Source organism: Dermochelys coriacea, chromosome 3 (genome assembly GCF_009764565.3).
Source record: "Dermochelys coriacea isolate rDerCor1 chromosome 3, rDerCor1.pri.v4, whole genome shotgun sequence".
Taxonomy (NCBI): domain Eukaryota; kingdom Metazoa; phylum Chordata; order Testudines; family Dermochelyidae; genus Dermochelys; species Dermochelys coriacea.
In genome coordinates, this window is record NC_050070.1 from 34996391 (window position 1) to 35016245 (window position 19855).

The following is a 19855-nucleotide window of genomic DNA, read 5'->3' on the forward strand; positions in this document are numbered from 1 at the left end:
TGGGTCTCAGCTGTGGTAATGCATCCATACTGTGCTCCGCAGAACTTCAGACTCAAAGGCTGGGTTTGCAGCTTGAGCTGCGTCCACATTGCAAAATGACAGGGCTTGGATCCAAATCTCAGTGGGAGTTGGGCCCAGGCCCTCCCTCCCCTCTGCCCAACTATGTCTAGAACTGAGATCCTGAATGCTTGCTGATCTGAGTCAGATATATTTGTGTGCGGATGACAGGCAAGTTTGGGCTCAAACCCGAGTCTGAGTCCAGGTTTACAATGCCGTGTAGACATACCAAGAGAATCCTCTCCTTTTTGTAAGGGTAATGCTGCAGTTCAGCACAGCCCACATGAAGTTCAAGTGGACATGTCATCCATTTGACTGACAAGGTACTGCCAGCTTTACAAGCAGTGCTCATTCTCACACCCTTGTTTGGCCTGTTGCACTGAAATCAACAGGAGTCTTTCCACTGACTTCCCTATGTGCCTAGGACAGGCGCAATTCTCAATGAGGTTCTGTGGACATAGCATTAGGCAATGTTTACCATTTTAAAGTCTTTAAGAATGTAAACCCAATAGTGCCCTAGACCCACAACAACCTTATGGGGTCACCACCCACAGTTTGGCAAATGCTGAATTAAGGAAACAGCCCATAGAATAGTGATGAAATCAACAGAATTAAATTGAAGTTACTCTAAAATCCTATAGAATTTAACAAAGAATTATTTCCTTTCTGTAGCTTTTCTTAATCATCGCACAGAATTGTACACCAGGGATAAAATTCTCTATCAAGTTCTACAAGATTTAAAAAACAAAACAAAACAAAACAAAAACAACCACTATAGAAAAGTGGTATTTTCAGTTCTGTAGGAACTTTCCATAAGGGAACTGAAGAGTCCCTGCATTACCATCACAATGTTGCTAATGCCCTATGTCCTAATCTGACCAAAGTAATATAGATATGATCACTGTCATAAATCCCATGAATAAAACATCTTCTACCTAGGTACTAAAGGAGTTATTACTGCACTATGGGAAGAATCTTCCCTTTAAAAAAAACCTGCATTGCCTCTTTTAATTTCCCAGGAAGATTTAAATGTCATGGCAGTGTTGAGAGGAACAGAAGACATTTCTCTATGTCCCAGAGTATATCCTCACTCAGAAATTATACCACCAGTTACTAATTAGCAAAATCCACATCCTCACACCTGTAAACCAGATGTCGCTGAGCATACAAATGCAGCCACTGTAATTCACACATTTTCTACCACATTATAGGCTGGTAAATCATTATACTCTAATGTTAAAAAAAAAGATAATAATAGAAAGTCTCTCAGCAACTGTCATTGTGGTAGAAACAACACACCCCTGCTAGACAGCATTAACAAGCCACTAAGTCTCATTGCTCTGGATCACTGCCAAAAGGCTTACATCACCACTTACATCAAATCTCATACTGTAATAATGTACTTTAAAATTCATCAACAGACCTCTTTAAAAAAGAGGAGTAAAAGGCTGGCCATGCAATCTCTGAGATGCTTTGTATACTATAGTATGGAGTTAGTTAATAAGCTGACATTCAAATAGATAGAGCTAACCTAGAGAGACTATTATTAAATTACATTGTATCCCATGGTAGAGAATACAGTTGGATCTGAAATCCCTATTGTGGTGAATTGGGTTTCATTTAATGAAATCTTCTTCATTATAACCCAACTTGATGGAATGAAAGCGAAGTAAATCTCTCAGGCACATAGTCAGAAGTAATCTCTGATCTCCTAAGGTGACAATGTCCTCAACATGATTAACATTTTTAGATTTGCTAAATGTTTCATATAGTGAAGACTAGTGGTGGTCCCTGGGTATTTTAGTATCATCAATAGTGCAAACTTTTTTTGTGAAAATAGTGCTTAAAGCAGCAGAGTTCTAACTAGGGAGGAATACACTGACTCTGAACTGCAAATGGACGACCACACTCTGTGCCTACCAGGATAGGACAGCGAAGTAGGCCTGTGAGGATACGTTCTCTGGTTGATCTGGGTCACCAAAATCCATCCTGTAGGACGATGCTATTTCAGTGTGATTCTGCATATGCTTTTTTTTCCCCTCCTGAAAGCATAGCATATGTATGTGGATCCTTCTTGGGCTCCCATCTAGTTTAACTCCATTCCTCCCGGCCTTAGATCAGAACTATAATACTTTATGGGCACAGAAGATCAGATATACATTAGAAATGCAGGTTTCAGAGTAGCAGCCGTGTTAGTCTGTATTCACAAAAAGAAAAGGAGTACTTGTGGCACCTTAGAGACTAACAAATTTATTAGAGCATAAGCTTTCGTGAGCTACAGCTCACTTCATCGGATGCATTTGGTGGAAAAAAAAAAGATGCATCCGATGAAGTGAGCTGTAGCTCACGAAAGTTTATGCTCTAATAAATTTGTTAGTCTCTAAGGTGCCACAAGTACTGCTTTTCTTTTTTCAGATATTCTTGTTAACTGCTGGAAATAGCCTACCTTGCTTGTCACCATGAAAGGTTTTCCTCCTTCCCCCCTCCCCCCCGCTGCTGGTGATGGCTTATCTTAAGTGATCACTCTCCTTACAGTAAAAAGAAAAGGAGTACTTGTGGCACCTTAGAGACAATTTGTTTGTCTCTAAGGTGCCACAAGTACTCCTTTTCTTTTGTGAATACAGACTAACATGGCTGCTACTATGAAACCTCTCCTTATAGTGTGTATGATAACCCATTGTTCATGTTCTTTGTGTGTGTATATCAATCTCCCCTCTGTTTTTTCCACCAAATGCATCCGATGAAGTGAGCTGTAGCTCACAAAAGCTTATGCTCTAATAAATTTGTTAGTCTCTAAGGTGCCACAAGTACTCCTTTTCTTTTATTAGAAATGCATACTCCTTTTCTGCAAGCATCAGGGGATTTACAGAATTACGAAATATGCATGCAGTGTGCCTATGCATCCCTGCACCCAATACTGAAATGTAATCATTTTTTTCTAAGTGAAGAGCCTAAAGGTAGGCATGTAAATGTACATTTAGGCATTTAATACTCAGTGATTGATATTCAAAATGCTGACATCAGTAAGAGCTCTGGGTGCTCAGCCCTTATAAAATCAAGTCTTTTACTTAGGTGCCTAAACATGGTTGGAAAATGTTGGTCTATTCTCAGCTCAGTTTTCCCAACTGTACCATAGGTACGTACCCATATTTGTACAGATCTTTCAGATTCTCACATGAAAAGCATTATATAAATGCTATACATATTTTATTATTAAAAGATACATAGTGGATGATTATATAAAGCAATATACTGCTTTTGTGACTGACTACATTCTGAAGGTTTGATCATGGCAAGAATCATTTATTCAGACTTCAACATCAAAGAAAGACAACAGAACAAAGCATAAAAATAATAGTACTTTCTTTGCCTCATTCCAGTTAGAAAGTTCCATTCCAATGCTACTTCCTTACACTTTCCACTGAAGTTACTTTCCAGGCATGGGTGGGAGAGGAATTACTGCCCAATACAAGTCAATACGTGTTGCAGTGAATGATCTATATTGAAATAAGGGGCTCAATTCTCCAAAGGAGCAAATATCTTCAGCTCCTATTGGAATCAGAAAGGAATTCCAGGTACTCAGGACCTCAGAGTTAGGACCTAGAGCTGCTAGAAGAATAGGCGGAAGAGATAGCTCAGTGGTTTGAGCATTGGCCTGCTAAACCCAAGGTTGTGAGCTCAATCCTTGAGGGGGCCATTTAGGGATCTGGGACAAAAATTGGGGATTGGTCCTGCTTTGAGTAATCTGTTACAGAGGAATGTTAGTCAGAGCACACACAAAAATAAAATATTTACCACAATTCCCAGAGTAATAAAACAGTAACCCAGGCTTTATTAGGTATGAGGAACTCAGGATAGGGGGAAATGGAAAAAGGGATCAGGATAATAGAAGTCAAACACAACAATACATAAACTCCATCTTTCCCAAATGTACAGCCCACCTTATGCTCCCTTCCAGCATCTTCCCAGGCAAATAGAGACTTTAGGCTCAGTCTTTGATAGGTGGTGCTGTGCTGAAGTCAGTGGCCGGCTTAATACAAAATAAACAAACAGGGGTGTTCTTACAAAGTATCCACACCAAGGATGATAAGCTCATCCTTGACAGTTTCTGGTCTGGCTGACCATTAGGTTGGCTCTTGGTAGCCTGACCATGACTTCAGGCTCCTGGGTTTCTGGTCTCTCCTGAGATGACATGTTCAATGTCCCAGAAATCACAAAAGGACTCAAAGTTTTTCCATACGTAAGAATGTGGAGGGTAGACAGGTCACACCTGGCTGTGATCCTTCTCAGGCCACTACACTCCAAATACAATTACAACTGAAAGTGAAACCAAGCCCTTTGTCTCTGAGTTCTAGCTTATGATTGGTTCTGGGAGTGTTGCCAGCTGGCTCTATCTCCACCATAGACCCTAGGCCAGTGTTCTCAGACTTTTGTACTGGTGACCCCTTCACACAGCATGCCTCTGAATGCGACCCCCCCATAAATTAAAAACACTTTTTTGTATATTTAACACCATTATAAATGCTGGATGCAAAGCAAGGTTTGGGGTGCAGGCTGACAGCTCATGACCCCTAATAACCTCGCGACCCCCTGAGGGTCCTGACCTTCACTTTGAGAACCCCTGCCCTAGGCAATCAGGGGAATGGCATCTTGAGCCTCTGTAGCCATTGCTGCTGTAGTCTGGGATGAGTCCCCTTGAGCCTCACTGTGGTATTTCAGGAGTAGTATCTCCAAAGGGATTACACACCATTCTAAGTTTTTCAGTCAGTTCAGCTGGGCTCAGAGCAATGTGAATAGACACACACAGACAACAAATTTTCAAACTTGGCTGCATAAATTTTGGGTATTGTGCATGCAAACCCTTCCATTTTGAAGACTAGTAAGCATTGATCTATGTCAAATACATAGTTAAGAACTTATACTCACCTTTATCCTTTTGCTCATGCAGATGATAGCTTGTGGGTGCAATACAGAAAAATAGATTTAGTTTGTTTTGGTCCTGCTTTGAGCAGGGGGTTGGGCTAGATGACCGCCTGAGGTCTCTTCCAACCCTAATCTTCTATGATTCTATGAATATGGGTTTAGCATATCCAATGACTGCATGGGCAAGCTAGGTGGGAATAGGTTAGAGGGTGAGCTGCAAACACTTGGCTCACAGTGACACAAATTATTTCAGTGTTGTGTGAGAGAAGAGATAACGTTTGACCTTCCTTGACTGTGATTCGCTGAAATCCTTCTCTTAGGATATAATATCACTTATTAGCTCTATGCCAACAGTTTAATATAGCCATAAAACATTTGTTTTGGTTTTCTGGTTCATGGATTCCCATCACCTATCAGAACACATTCAGAGGCGGGTTACAACTCTCATATACTGGAAAGACAGAGACTTTTTAGTAAATAACAATATTAAGCATTGTGATGGGATGTACAAACCCCACTCTGGGCCACATAGGCTTAACAAGCTAATGTGGGCTCACATAGTACCACCCCATCACACCTGAGAGAGAGGTCAGAACTGGAGGGAGACACTTAAGAGGGAAATCACTGTTGATGACAGATAAGGGAACATAAGAATGGCCATACTGGGTCAGACCAAAGGTCCATCTAACCCAGTTTCCTGTCTTTCAACAGTGGCCAATGCCAGGTGCCCCAGAGGAGAGAGAGAAGACATTCATTCAGGGAAGAGAGCAGACATTCATTCCTCAGCCCCCGAGAAGGGGTTAGCTAAAGACAGGAATTTCTCAGATGATTGTTGCCCGATGGTCCCTCCTTGAAGGAAGGAAAGGAGGTCCATGCTGACTCACCTTGAGAAGGCACCATTCCCCTCTATTATTTGCAAACTCAATTTAGGGCCACAGCCCGGCAAGCACCCTCTGAAAGAAGCAAGCCTAAATCCAATTTTGGGATGATTCAGTTGCATTAATTCCTTTTTATTCTATTCGTTGACAACTCCAGAAGGGGCAGGCTGTCTGGGGGCCAATCGGAGGGCCGAGCCTCTTTGGACTGGAACTGGAGTGGGAAAATCACCCAGACATCAGAACCTAGGGAGCACCATGGGGAAGGAATGCTGGTGACAAGTGCTCACACTTTACATCTTCAAAGCACTGTGAAAAACGTTCATTAAGTTTTAGATTCACAAGCAATGGAGTATTTTAGCAGCCAAAATCTAACCTTTATGCAAGCACCATGCACACACCATCCAAGTTGGAAAGATTCTTGCCATTTTGTTCCTTTGGGAAACCTGAGACAGGCAATGAAAAGAGAAAGGAAAGTAACCACACCAAAAAAGGGACCACTGGAGATGTGATCAACAGTAATTAGCCAAATGTGAATAAAAATCAACCTTCCTCCCACTGAACTGGATCTGACCAAAGGATTCAATTCATGCATGTTTGCATCCTCGCGCATATGAGCTTTTTGCACTCTGTCACTATAAACTACTAGAAAACTGAACAATCTGACATCAGAATAAAAAATAGACTGAAACCTATTATCCCATCACTTGTTCTCAACTTTACAATGAAAAATTCAATTGAACCCTGACAACTATCTACTTATTCAGACAGCAGTGAGCTGCAGAACGCTTTACTAGCTGTAAATGTTTTGGTGAAGGAAATAGTTATAAAAAATAATAGGTGCAACTGATCATAGAACCATAGGATTAGAAGGGACCCCAAGGGTTATCTAGTCTAACCCCCTGCCAAAATGCAGGATTTGTTGTTTCTCAACCATCCAAGACAGATGGCTACCCAGCCTCCTCTTGAAAACCTCCAGTGAAGAAGCTTCCACAGCCTCCCAAGGCAGTCTGTTCTATTGTCCTGCTGTTCTTACAGTTAGGAAGCTTTTCCTGAGATTTAATCTAAATCTGCTATGCTGTAGTTTGAACCCATTGACTCTTGTCCTGCCCTCTGTGGCAAAGAACAATTTTGCAATGTCCCTTTTTGGCGTCACTTTAGTTTTTCAAGCACCCAAATTCCTTTTTTACAGTGCAGCCAAACAGAAGCATTTAATTAATATACTTATAATGGTTAGAGGGGTTGCTGATGACATGAATTCAGTTTATGAATATTCACTTACATTGCTGAACAAGCCTACAATATGGCATGGCAGTCAGGTTTTGTTCACAACAAGGATACCAGTGGTAAGGACTGCAGCAAATTGGCACAGTGTTATGTGGAAGACTACATAATGCTTGCTCACACTGAGCCAAATTGATTGCATTGACTTCAAAGGGTCTGGGATGAATTTACCCTACTGTGTCTGGTCTTTGATAATGCTGTGCCTTGCTCTTTTGAGCACTACAAATACACGATGGGCTGGTTTGTGAAGTTACAACCCAGATGAAGTAAGTAATATTGCAAGGGTGCCCTGTTTCACAATCAAGGCAGGAACAGGTCTGTGACTCACAATCTGGTTCCTTTTTGCTCTTGCTGTAGTTGAGACTTAAATATGCGGTAACAAAACAGCTGGCACAAATTATTTTCCCTCTGTAGCGGCTCATGTGCACATACTGCTGCCTTAGGAGAAGTGCATCCAAGACTCCATCCACTCCCCAGCCCTGTTTGCCCATTCCCCACCCACCTACATGGGAAAGGGAGTAGCAAACTGGCTCTGGTTCCTACCCATCTACACAGGTTCCAGCTTCTTATGCCCCATTACTGCCCTATGTGGGTGCACAAGAAAGCTCAACATTGAGCCCTGAGTACTTGAATAAAAAGAGTAAATGGATCATTTTGCTGCCAATGATGAATGCTTTCTTCTTACCCCTAACATTAAAGGCTTTGTTTTTATGTGACAGACCATTTATGGGGTAGATACAAGAAAGGTTGTAGGCTTTAAATATCAGCTACCATAAGGAGGAAGAGAACCATGACAAATTCTTAAATTGTCAACACAACTAAAAAGTCAGCAAAACCCATTGTAATTTAAGCAACAAGCCTGACTTTTCCTCTGACAATGAAAGTAATGTTTAAGGAGACCCCTTATGGAGAAAATATTCACTCCACTATCTGATACACAGTCCTATCTACAGGTTACCTTTATGACAACCTGCAGAAGCAGCCAGCAGGCAGATGGATAGAAAACTGAATGCTCTGTTGGCTGTCTGCCATTCTCTGTATGGTGGCTGATAATAATACTTAATCAAATTCCTATCTGGGATCTTTATCTCGCACCAATGTATGCATGTATTCACTTGTTATTTGGATCACGTCTCCTCAGTGCTAGTAACAATTTGAAAATGATAACATTCACTGCTATTTTTATTTCTCTTGCAGTGAAAGACAGGATTCCACCCTCCCTATCCACCCCCTCCCTCCGCCAAGACACATATATTGGATTATTGGCCTTCAGTTGAACTCTTTTACCAGGAGTCGTTTCCTTGCAGATTAACGCTCTAACAGAAAGCCTTCCTGTTTATGAAAATGGAGAATTCATATACAAAGCTGAACTTGGCTACAGTAAAGGATGAATGTTTAAGGGGGTGGTAGGAGAGAACATTGCATTACTGTTAATAAGTTCCGGCCAGAGTGAAGATTCTGACAATTGTCCATCATTGGAGCTCTAAAGAGGTGACCCAAGTCACATACAAATGAAGAGGTTAAAATCATTACACCACTGAAAAGAAGTGAATCTTTAAAAGGCATATTTTACTGCTTGCTAACCTCTCAATTTTTAAGGTTGAAGCCTTAACAGGTTTATTATGTCTTGTGAACTAAATTCTGCTCTCAATTGCTCTTGTTTTACTCCAAATTTTATATTGATGTAGAAGAGCTCAGGATCTTTCCCATAGTTTAGGCCTCAAATGGCACAGAGGTTAGGGAGAGCAGAAACAAGAGCCCTTTATGTAAATGATGTTTTTAATAGGGGAGTGTAACGATCAGGGTCGAAACACTCCCAGGGAAGAACTAGGGATCTGAAACCCAAAGAATAAGCAATTGAATCAACTGATAGTATACAATGTAACTGTGTATAAAAAAAATCAAGATAGATCTTTTATGAAAGCTTGTAATGTCCTAAACCTAACAATTATGAGACAGGTCTACAGGTTATGGTTATGAATTTATGTAGATAGAGAACTAGCTCATAAAACTTTGCCTCCACCTCACAACAGGGTGGCAGTCAGCCAGGCAGGGAGGGGTTGCCTCCCTACCCAGACAATACTAGCTCGAAGCACCTAGCAAGTACAACCCAAGAAAAGACAAATGATGGGCCATTAGGGTTAATGGGAAAACACAGACATCCTGGCTAGAATTTCCCCACCCTAAGTAATCATGAATCACCATGCCAGGAGAAAAGAAAAGAAAAAAGCCTCTTTTAAAAGGAGGCTTGAAACTGAAGTCCTCATCTAGAACTGAGGGATAGTCTCAAAGGCAGGGGACTGTCTGTGAACACTGGATCCCGCTTATGGTTAGGGGGCACACTCCGGCACTGATTCCGTGGGTGCTCTGGGGATGGAGCACCCATGGAAAAAAAATAGTGGGTGCTCAGCACCCACCAGCCACCTGCGGATCAGCTATTCGGCGGGGGGTGGGAGGCGCTGGGGAGAGGTGGTGGAGTGGAGGAGAGGCAGGAAGAGGTGGTGTGGGGGCCGGGCCTTGGGGGAGGGAGCAGAGAGGGGATGGGACTTCAAGGCAGAGTGGGGGTGCAGCTCCCACTTGGAAAAATAAAATCAGCGCCTGTGCACTGGAAAACTGTTCAAAGGTCATAGGTATGTGTATTAGAAAAGGGAATTTATCCAATATAGAAGTGTAAAGCCTGAAGATGTGTCTATGTGTGTATTTTCTGTGTAACTTGTATGTGTCTGTTTCCCTTGCTTTTTCATCTTTGAATCTGTGATTTTTCTATGAAATAAATCTTTTATTTATCTTTACCCCCAGCAGGTCTCTGATGTGCAAACTGTGTATGTCAAAGTGAGCTGATAACAGGGGGCTGTTTTCACATCTTCGGCAAGTTAACACACCAGAAGTGAAAAGTCTGAGTGTCTAGTAGTTCAGAATGCAGGATAAACAGATTTGGGGTATCTTGGGACCACAAAGGCTGTTGGGTCACCCTGCAAAGGGGTAACTAGGCTGATGTAAGCTAGGCTAAAACCCTTATGCTTGCAGGCTGACTACTGCTGTCAGGGCTTTGAGCCATAACATTAAGGCACCCAAAGTTAAAAAAGGCAGATGGCGAGAGAACCCCTTGACTTGTCTGGGTGATCTCCAAACCATCACAGGGAAGGACTACTAATGCTTAGGTTAAGCCTTGGAGCATGCATAGCATGAATTAGATGTTGAAGCTGGTTGCCCATCCTTTAATGGAAGTGTTGGGCCTGACACTGACTCCCAAGTGCTTACTAAATATTATACCCCAGAACCAGCCAGGGGATGGGCATTGCGGGAATCAAGCATTTCAAATACCACAAGGTCCTTGTTTCTTGGTGGGTACTGCAGCAACATCACTCATTCTGCCTGAGCCAGGATGGGTGACAGCAGAAAAGCACACCTCTCGTACTGTGGTAACATGTGGCCTTCAGCGATCACTCAAGATATGTCTATGCAGTATCAAGAAGCAAGCCTCCTGATCTGGGTCCACAGACTTGCAGTAGCAGGGCCCAGGCTAGTGCACTAAAAGCAGCAGTGTAGACAGCACTTTGATGTTGTGGCTCAGGATGGAACTCAGGCTCTGAAGCCCACCCCCTACCGCAGGCTTCAGAGCCCAAGCTCCAGCCCTAGCTGTAACCTAAAGCACTTTAATATTGCTGTCCCTTCCCCCCGTCGGCTGCCCTGCAGGTAAGGTCTGTACCAGCAGATCCGCCAACCGGGGAGGCAAAAGGGGCAGGGACATTAAAGTGCTGCCATGGCAGCGCTCTAAGGATGGTCCTTTGCCACGGCGGCGCTTTAATGTTGCTGCGCCCCCGCCCCCGTCGGTGGGGCCCCATTGGAGTTTGCTGGGGATCTGCGCTAGCCCTTTTTCGGCCATCTCAGATCAGAGGGTTTTCCTGTCTCTCTCATGTGTCATAGAGAATAGGAAGGGAGAGGTGGTTTCTATGAGCCCTTAATTCTCCCTCAAATTATATGTTTCTGAATTACGCCCATTTTTGGCTTCAAATGACCCTGACCCTCACATTTTCCATGAACTTAGGGTTAGGGGGAGAGTGAGTACAATCCATGGTAGCCAGCAAAAGCAAGAGAGAAGAAACACAGTGTTGGCAGGCATAGACAAACTATCTGGAAAAGTCAACAAACTAGCATGAATCTAAGGGCTTGTCTACACTTATTGGGGGTTCAATGCATGGCGATTGATGCATCAGCGGTCCATTTAGCAGGTGTAGTGAAGACCTGTACTCCTCCTGAATGAGAAGCGCTAGGGGAGTCGACGGAAGAGCATCTCCAGTCGACATCATGTAGTGTGGACCCCATGGTAAGTAGATCTAAGTATGTCGACTTCAGCTTCGTTATTTACATAGCTGAAGTTGTGTAACTTAGATCGATCTCCCCCTGTAGTGTAGACAAGGCCTCAGGCTTTTGCCTCAAACCAAACACAAACTTTGTTTTAGACTCAAATTGGTTTAAGCTAGCCCCATAGTAAGATTTGGGAATCCCGTCCCAGCAAAGTTCAAGAGTCACTGGCAGGTCAAATCTGGCCCAGATCAAAGGGTTTTACAAAAGCTTGGCCTATGAAAGCAAAAGTTACTAGAAACCAAATAGTGAAATGGCCTCATTTATTTTAACTGGTCAATCTGAGAGAAAAAACAAACAATATAAATACTAAACAGTAAACAAGATTTTAAAAATAGTCAGTTTAAATCATCTTAGGTGGGTAAGTTTTTTCTTCATCATTTTTTCATGTTACAAAGAAAAGCATCCTTTGGTTACAACTCCACCCTCCCCTCCCAAAACAGTACATTAAATATGAATGTAGTTTAACCACATTTTTATATTATTTTCATATAAATTAACAAAGTATCTTCTGTGTACAACATGCAAAGATAAAAGAGTCTAATACCCTTATTGTCAGTATAGGGAATTAGTATCTAAACAGTCCCATCTCAAAATCAGCTAAACTGGGACAGAACAACAGAATACTTCAACCTAAACCAACCACACCAGCAGCACTACCCTCAATTAAACAATCTTGAGGTTCTTCCCCTTCTTTCAGAGTAGCAGCCATGTTAGTCTGTATCCGCAAAAAGAACAGGAGTACTTGTGGCACCTTAGAGACTAACAGATTTATTTGAGCATAAACTTTCATGGGCTATAGCCCACTTCATCAGATGCATAGAATGGAACATATAGTAAGAAGATATATATATATACATACAGAGAACATGAAAAGGTGGAAGTTGCCACACCAATTCTAAGAGGCTAATTAATTAAGATGAGCTATTATCAGCAGGAGAAAAAATTTACAGAGATAATCAAGATGGCCCATTTCAGACAGTTGACAAGAAGGTGTGAGGATACTTAACATGGGAAAATAGATTCCATTTGTGTAATGACCCAGCCACTCCCAACCTCTATTCAAGCCCAAGTTAATGGTATCTAGTTTGAAAATTAATTCCAGTTCAGCAGTTTCTTTTTGGAGTCTGTTTTCGAAGCTTTTCTGTTGCAAAATTGCCACCTTTAAGTCTGTTACTGAGTGACCAGAGAGGTTGAAGTGTTCTCCAACTTGTTTTTGAATGTTATGATTCCTGATGTCAGATTTGTGTTCATTTATTCTTTTACGTAGAGACTGTCCAGTTTGGCCAACGTACATGGCAGAGAGGCATTGCTGGCACATGATGGCATATATCACATTGGTAGATGTGCAGGTGAACGAGCCCCTGATGGTGTGGCTTATGTGATTAGGTCCTATGATGGTATCACTTGAATAGATATGTAGACAGAGTTGGCATTGGGCTTTCTTGCAAGGATAGGTTCCTGGGTTAGTGTTTTTGTTGTGTGGTGTGCAGTTGCTGGTGGTGTGCAGTTGCTTCAGGATGGGTGGCTGTCTGTAAGCGAGGACTGGTCTGTCTCCCAAGATCTGTGAGATTGAGGGATCATCTGTCAGAATAGGTTGTTTTGTTAGTCTCTAAGGTGCCACAAGTACTCCTGTTCTTTTTCCCCTTCTTTCTGTCTAGAACACAAAGGTTCTACTTCCAAAATGCTTAGCCACAGCATAACAACTTGATCTCTGGGGCTGCCTTTTACAACATGTTCTTCTGTGATGTGCTGAGTATTCTTAGCTTCAGCTCACTGCAGTGAGACTTGAGGGATCAGTTAAGGAGGGAGTAGCAAAATTAGGAAGACTGAACATAGCAGGAACATGAACAAGAATTTAAGAGACATGTAGGGTATAGCGTAGTGTTAAAACTCCTTAGTTTGTGCAGAGTCCAATCAATATGATAGGAAACAGATGACTTGGGGTCAACTCAGAAGGCAGTTATCAGATTTGAAACAGAGCTTTAGCTCACGAAAGCTTATGCTCTAATAAATTTGTTAGTCTCTAAGGTGCCACAAGTACTCCTTTTCTTTTTGCGAATACAGACTAACACGGCTGCTACTCTGAAAGCTTTGCAAAAGTAATGCTATCAAACATGGATGATAAGAACTGAGATTAGCCTCAATGGAAACCAGCTGGCTGAATAAGCCTTGGGGGCAAAACAGCTAAAGGGAGAGAATACATTCCTGTTAGTAAATTCTCAAACTTAGCTGCAAAATAAGTTTTAAAATATGAACAGTGAGTAACTTTCATAGTAAATATGTCTAAAGAAAGAGAAAGAACATTTCTATTTTGTGCCCAGATATCATAACTTTTAAATAAGAAAAAAATACCTTGACAATGCTGAGCTCATCATTCATCAATCCATATAGGAAAACTATCTGTAACACGTATATCAGAAAAATGGAGAGTCCAAACTATACGATCATTGCTACGTGGCCCATTCATTTCATCAATTTCATATAATAATTATTTTTGCCAGTTGTGCTGCAAAATCCTAGTTGTCTCTGGAGAAAGTTTATTGATTAGTTTTTCTGTTTTGGGATGAAGATGCTGTAGTTTGATTAGTATCTCTGCTTTGGGATGAAGATGGTGTTTCAGATATCTGATAACATGATAGTGACCTACACATCAACACCATGAAAGATCTTGAAAAATCTCCTGCTCTCATAAGCCCTGTAGCAATCAAAGCCTTGAAGTCCTTGTACTTTAAAATACTAAGATTTTCAATTTTAAATAATTAAATCTTACTTGTAGCTCCCCATTAGAACCACATCATTACAATTTTAGTATTTTTAATCCCTTAATTTAATTTGTTTTTTTTTTCAACTCAATAAACCATGGCAGTTATTGCAGAAGAAGTTTTCATCCTGCCTCATTCTCTTTTGCCTGGACCAAATACTTGGGTCCAGCCATCCCCTGAGTTGTACCACTGAGCAGAACCAATGAGAAGCTAAGGTCCAACCCTGACTATCAGCAGACAGGTATGTTGCAGCTGACCTTTGGGAGTGGCACAGGTAGGGTATTCACGCTAAGCAAAACCACTAGTCACGGTCAGTGGTATTTTACTCACAGAATGGACAAAGTGGGGTGATAAATGGGACACAGCAGCAATATCACAGCTGGCAGGGAGGAATATATCACCAACCAATAATATGGTTGTACTTCTGGTTTTAACAGAACTCAGTGGGCCAGATTCTCACCCCCCAGTTCAATCCCATTATTGTTGCCTGAGCAGTACAAGGCTGCATCTGGCCAACTGAGAATTCTCTGAGTAAAGGAGAATTCTCAACACATGTTAAACCTGGCTGAAGTGGCTTCAATGTCCATCTCTTCTCTCCAGAATACGTAGCATGTTGGGTTGAGGGGAAGGGCCTAATGAAACTGGAAAGGGATGGAAAAGGGACAAATGTTCCCCTATGCAAATTAACAGTTGGTGTATGATCCTTTAGGTCAGGGCAGGGGCATCTAGAAAATCAAGGACCCATAGGTGATACCTCACTATTCTGTGCTGAATATATCTTGGCACAGGAGAAAATCTGGTCTATCTGGTGTAAGGCTGATACTGAGGCATGTAGGCATGCATCCAGCTATGTAGATGTGATAGGTGGGGATGAATGAAGGAACCCTAAAAACCCACCACCACCAAGCTATAACGACACTCATAAGGAGAATAAAATAGGGGTTCAGAAATGGAGTTAGAGACACAATGTAACTTATTAGGATAATGAAATACAGAGACCTGAAAGTCTACACAGCAATGAAACAGCCCCGCAGCCTGAGCCCCGTAAGCCCGGGCCAGTTGCAGGTTTTTCTTTGCTATGTAGACATACCCAGCATGAGAGGATCAGGCCCTTAATGACTAAGTTACACAAGGCAGCATCATTTTAAGCATTCAATACGTGACTGCTTCATCGTAAAAAATAGGGATGAAATGTTGGTCCCATTGAAGTCAATAGGAATTTTGCCATGGACTTTAGGGGAAGCAGGATTTCATCCTGTGCATGGAAATAATTTATGTCATGATCATGACTTGGAGTTAATGGGGATTTGCTTTACTAAGGACTGAGTGACAAGAGCTTTCACTTTGAAATAGTAGTATGCATTATTACTTCTACTACTTCTGCCACTATTATTATCTTATATTCCTATAGTTCCTTTCATTCCAAAGTGCTTGTAAACATATTCAGGAGTCACTTCACCAATCACTGAAGTGTTGTCCTTTCAGGTGCAGAAGATACTGCACAACAGTATAGACAATCAATACAGTAAAATAATCTGAGACAGGAAATGAAGAATACTGTATCCTATTGAAACAGTAGGAATTTCAGCAAGCAGAATGGAATTTATTTACTCTGACTTTAGCCCAGACATGAGTAAACACCCTATTCATCCAAACATTGATGTGCCCACAAAATAATAAGGACCACAGTTTCATGCCACGTCTGAAAGACACTAGGGCTGGTCTGATCTGATATCACAAACACTGGTGAAATCAGTAATAGCTCAGTGAAGTTAATATTACCTCAGTGTAAAAAGCAGTATAACATCAGAATCAGGCACAGTAACTCCAACACAGAGCTCTCTATCACCAAGTAGGTGCACCGGTTCAATATTCACTCAAAGATTATCATCAAAATCACTTTCTGCAGCATTCAGGGATTCCCTTTGAGGTCTCCCATCTAACTACTGATCAGACTCCAATTTAATTAGCTTGTAAGAACTAAGATGAGCCCAACCTAAGGTGCAGCTTTCAGTAATAAAAAGTCTCTTCTCTCTAACATGAAAACCCCACAAAGAAACCAAACCAAACCAAACATAAATTTAAATCCCAGATGCTTGAAGTATGGCTTTTCTATTTATGGATTTGATCCAACTTCATTGAAATTAATGAGAACTGAATTAGACCCTCATGAGTCTAATCCAAAACCCATCAACATCAATAAGAGATTTTTTTCTGTCGAGTTGGACTTTGGATCAGGATATATATCTATATATATATCTATATATATATATATGCAGTGGCATGATTCAAGAACTCTGAGCACTAATCCAGATATAATTCTGGTTCACTGTATAATTCTGGATAAGGCATTTAATGTCTCCATGTGTATTTGCTCGTTTGTAAAACAGAGATACTAATACTGTACCACCATTATCTCACCAGGGTGTCATGTAGATTATTAGTGAATGTTTGTACAGCATTTTGAAGATATAAAGTGCTATATAAGTGCTAAGCATTAGATGTGCTACTGCAAAATACAAAAGCATTTAGAAATACATTTTCAATGATATATGTTATTGTAGTCTGATTAGTAGTCAGTGATATTAGTAATGAGAGCTGTGTTGCTAAACAATACATCACATTGAAAATTAATTCAGTCATAAAAAAATCTTGCCTGTTGCCATTAAAAGGTTAAAAACTTGAATTTAATTCTTGTTAAAAATTCCAACCACAACTAGACAGATGAATTTGTTTAATATTATGCAACAGAATAAGATTTGACTAAAGGTTTTATGGGATTAGCTGTTTCAAAGTATCTGTCTCTTCATAAACTGCAGTAGATGGGCTTGTGACTGATGTTTAAGTAGATATTATTTAAACAATCTCCTGAAAACAAGCTTGCATAAACTAAGATGAGCAAGGGCAAAGAGGCTTATTCTGATCTTTTAGATTTAGATACAGAAACATGTATCTTGGATTTAACCAAATATCTCTTCCTGTAAGGAAAGATTATTAGAATTATCTACTTTTGCATGTTTTGATCATGTAGTCAGGATTAGGTGATGGGGGGAGTTTGAGTTCAGTGGGTCATATTCAACATTGGTTTAACTCCACAGACTTCAGTGGAGATTCACTAGGGAAGAATTTGACCCACAAAATCTGACTCTCTGTGCACATAATAAAACTGATCAAGATCAGTACTAATTAATAGGCTAAAATTCACCCAATATAACTACAGCCAAGGTAACAGTTACACCAGGGATGAATTGGCCTTACATCGGTTCCCCCTCAAACCACCCCCCCAAAAATTGTCTGTTTTAGTTTCAACAAAATATATGTCTAATTTACTCCTTTTCCCTGTTTGTTGTCTGCTTTCAGATATGTGCAACCCCTCTCCTCAACATATGTTATTACACAGACAGCAGGATATGGATTTCTAGTTAAACAATGAGCATCATACATATAATAGCACTCTTCATCTTAAATTACATGAAAATTAAAGATGCATAAAGCATAAGCAAGAATATGGCTCATTGGTTTCAGCAAAACAATCTTTCCTCTTTCTTATCTGAGCGCCAGATTCTCAGCTGGCATAGATTGGCATAGCTCCACTGAAATTGAAGTAGCCATATGGATTTACACCAGCTGAGAATACATGTGCAAATACACATATATCACACACATGCACAAATGGCCATTTTAACTAGAATACTTCCCATTTCATGGAAATTATTAGAATTCAGTCCATCTCATATATAAAAAGAAACCCTTTTTTAGCTTCACCTTTTTCTGTAAAGGCTGCAACAGAAGGTAGATATTTAAAGAGCTAATGCTGTAGAGAGTTTGGTATTTGTTTCCTTGTAAATTAAACTTTAAAAAACACATTTGAATTCAAAGTATTTTAAATCTGAAACCTTTTTTTTTGAAGGTGAAATTATATTTCCTGCTATAACCATCCTTGTGTGATATGATTCATGGAATAGCTAACAGCAAAAAGGTTGTTTAATTTACACCTACTATGTGCTAGGGGTATAAAAAGATCTATTAAAGTCATTGTTATATCAGTTTGACAGCACCACAATTTTAGACTAAAATGCTACTAGTTGGATACATTCTATTCCATTCTTCTCATGAAATATAAAAACTTGTTGTAGCAGAGTTTATTTGTATATTGCTGGCTATCTCCATGTTGAAGAAAGTAACCAAAAAGTCCTTGTTTCCAATGGCTTGAAAATAATTATAAAGCTCTTTTATGGACATTTCTTTCTTTTTTTCCATATATCGAAGCACAGTAGTGTGTTCCCAGAATGATGATAATCTATTTCTCTCCTCACACTACTGAGCTGGCAGTGACCTCACCTGACCCAATTGAAATTGATTTTGTTGTTGAACTCCTAGCTAGTGCAAATTAATCTTAGATCCATACAAGATCAGGGAAGCAAGACAGAGTACAAAGACTCAAGTAGCGAGGGGAAAAATTAGTTTGAGAGAAGGTATTTTAAGTTTGGAAAGATAAATGGCTACAATGACTTGCTTTGATAGAACATCTGTAGCAAAGGAGAAGAGAATGACAAGGGCTCTGAGAAAAAGCTGTAATTTAATAGCCTAATTTCCTGCCTGGTCCTGCAGAAATATCTGTCTGTTTCTGACAGCTGATGAAAATGCATCAGGATTTGATTTGCTCTCCAGTGTGGGACAAGTTCAGTCCCATCTCTCCCTCAGGCTACATGGCTACAGCAGATGGACTGTTTCCGCCTCCTTCATTGTGGATTCACCACTATCTTTTCTTTTTTTTTTTAATTGTATTCACGGCTCTTAGTTCTCTAGTTTATTATTTATCTTCTTGTTTTCAAATATAACAATTGGTCTCTCCTTATTGATTTACTCCTTGCGCCTTTGTTCACTCTGCTTGCATGCTATATTCCTTTCCCTCACTCCATGTCTATGTTATCTATTTAGTTTGTAAGCTTTTCAGGGCAAGAACTGTTCACTGAGCAGTGTGCGTACACGGCCTAGCACAATGGTACCTCATTCTTAGTTGATCCTTAGCCACTACCATAATTAATCATTACTGATGCTTGAAACACTTTGCACACCAGTATTTTTTAATACCTTTAAGAAAAGTTGGTGACTAAAAAGCAAACACAAACCACATCACTCCATTGTCCTTTGAAGAGTGGATTCCAGTTATAACTAACACACTGACCTTATTTTTACAATCTGTAAAAGATCCCTGTGAACACTACAGTCTTTGACAGAACTCAAGGATATTTGATATTATAGGGCCCCTGCAGCCCATATTATTAAAACAACCAATCCCTAATGCCTGATTTATCATGCTAAATAAGGGGAAACAGTGTAACAAATAACTTTTTGCCATGGAATTGAAAGAATTGCACCTATGAAACTCCATGCAAAAATTTATATCCTGAAATAAATGTTCTAATATTGTATAACTAGATGTTGAATAATTTAAGCAGAATAAATTGAAAAGACTTAATCAGCTACAATGCAGCAGAATTTAACCTACTGCAGACTTCAGAAAGATTTGGGGCAGAATAAATAACAGTCAACAAAAGCCTGAAACTCTCCTGGGCAGTCAGT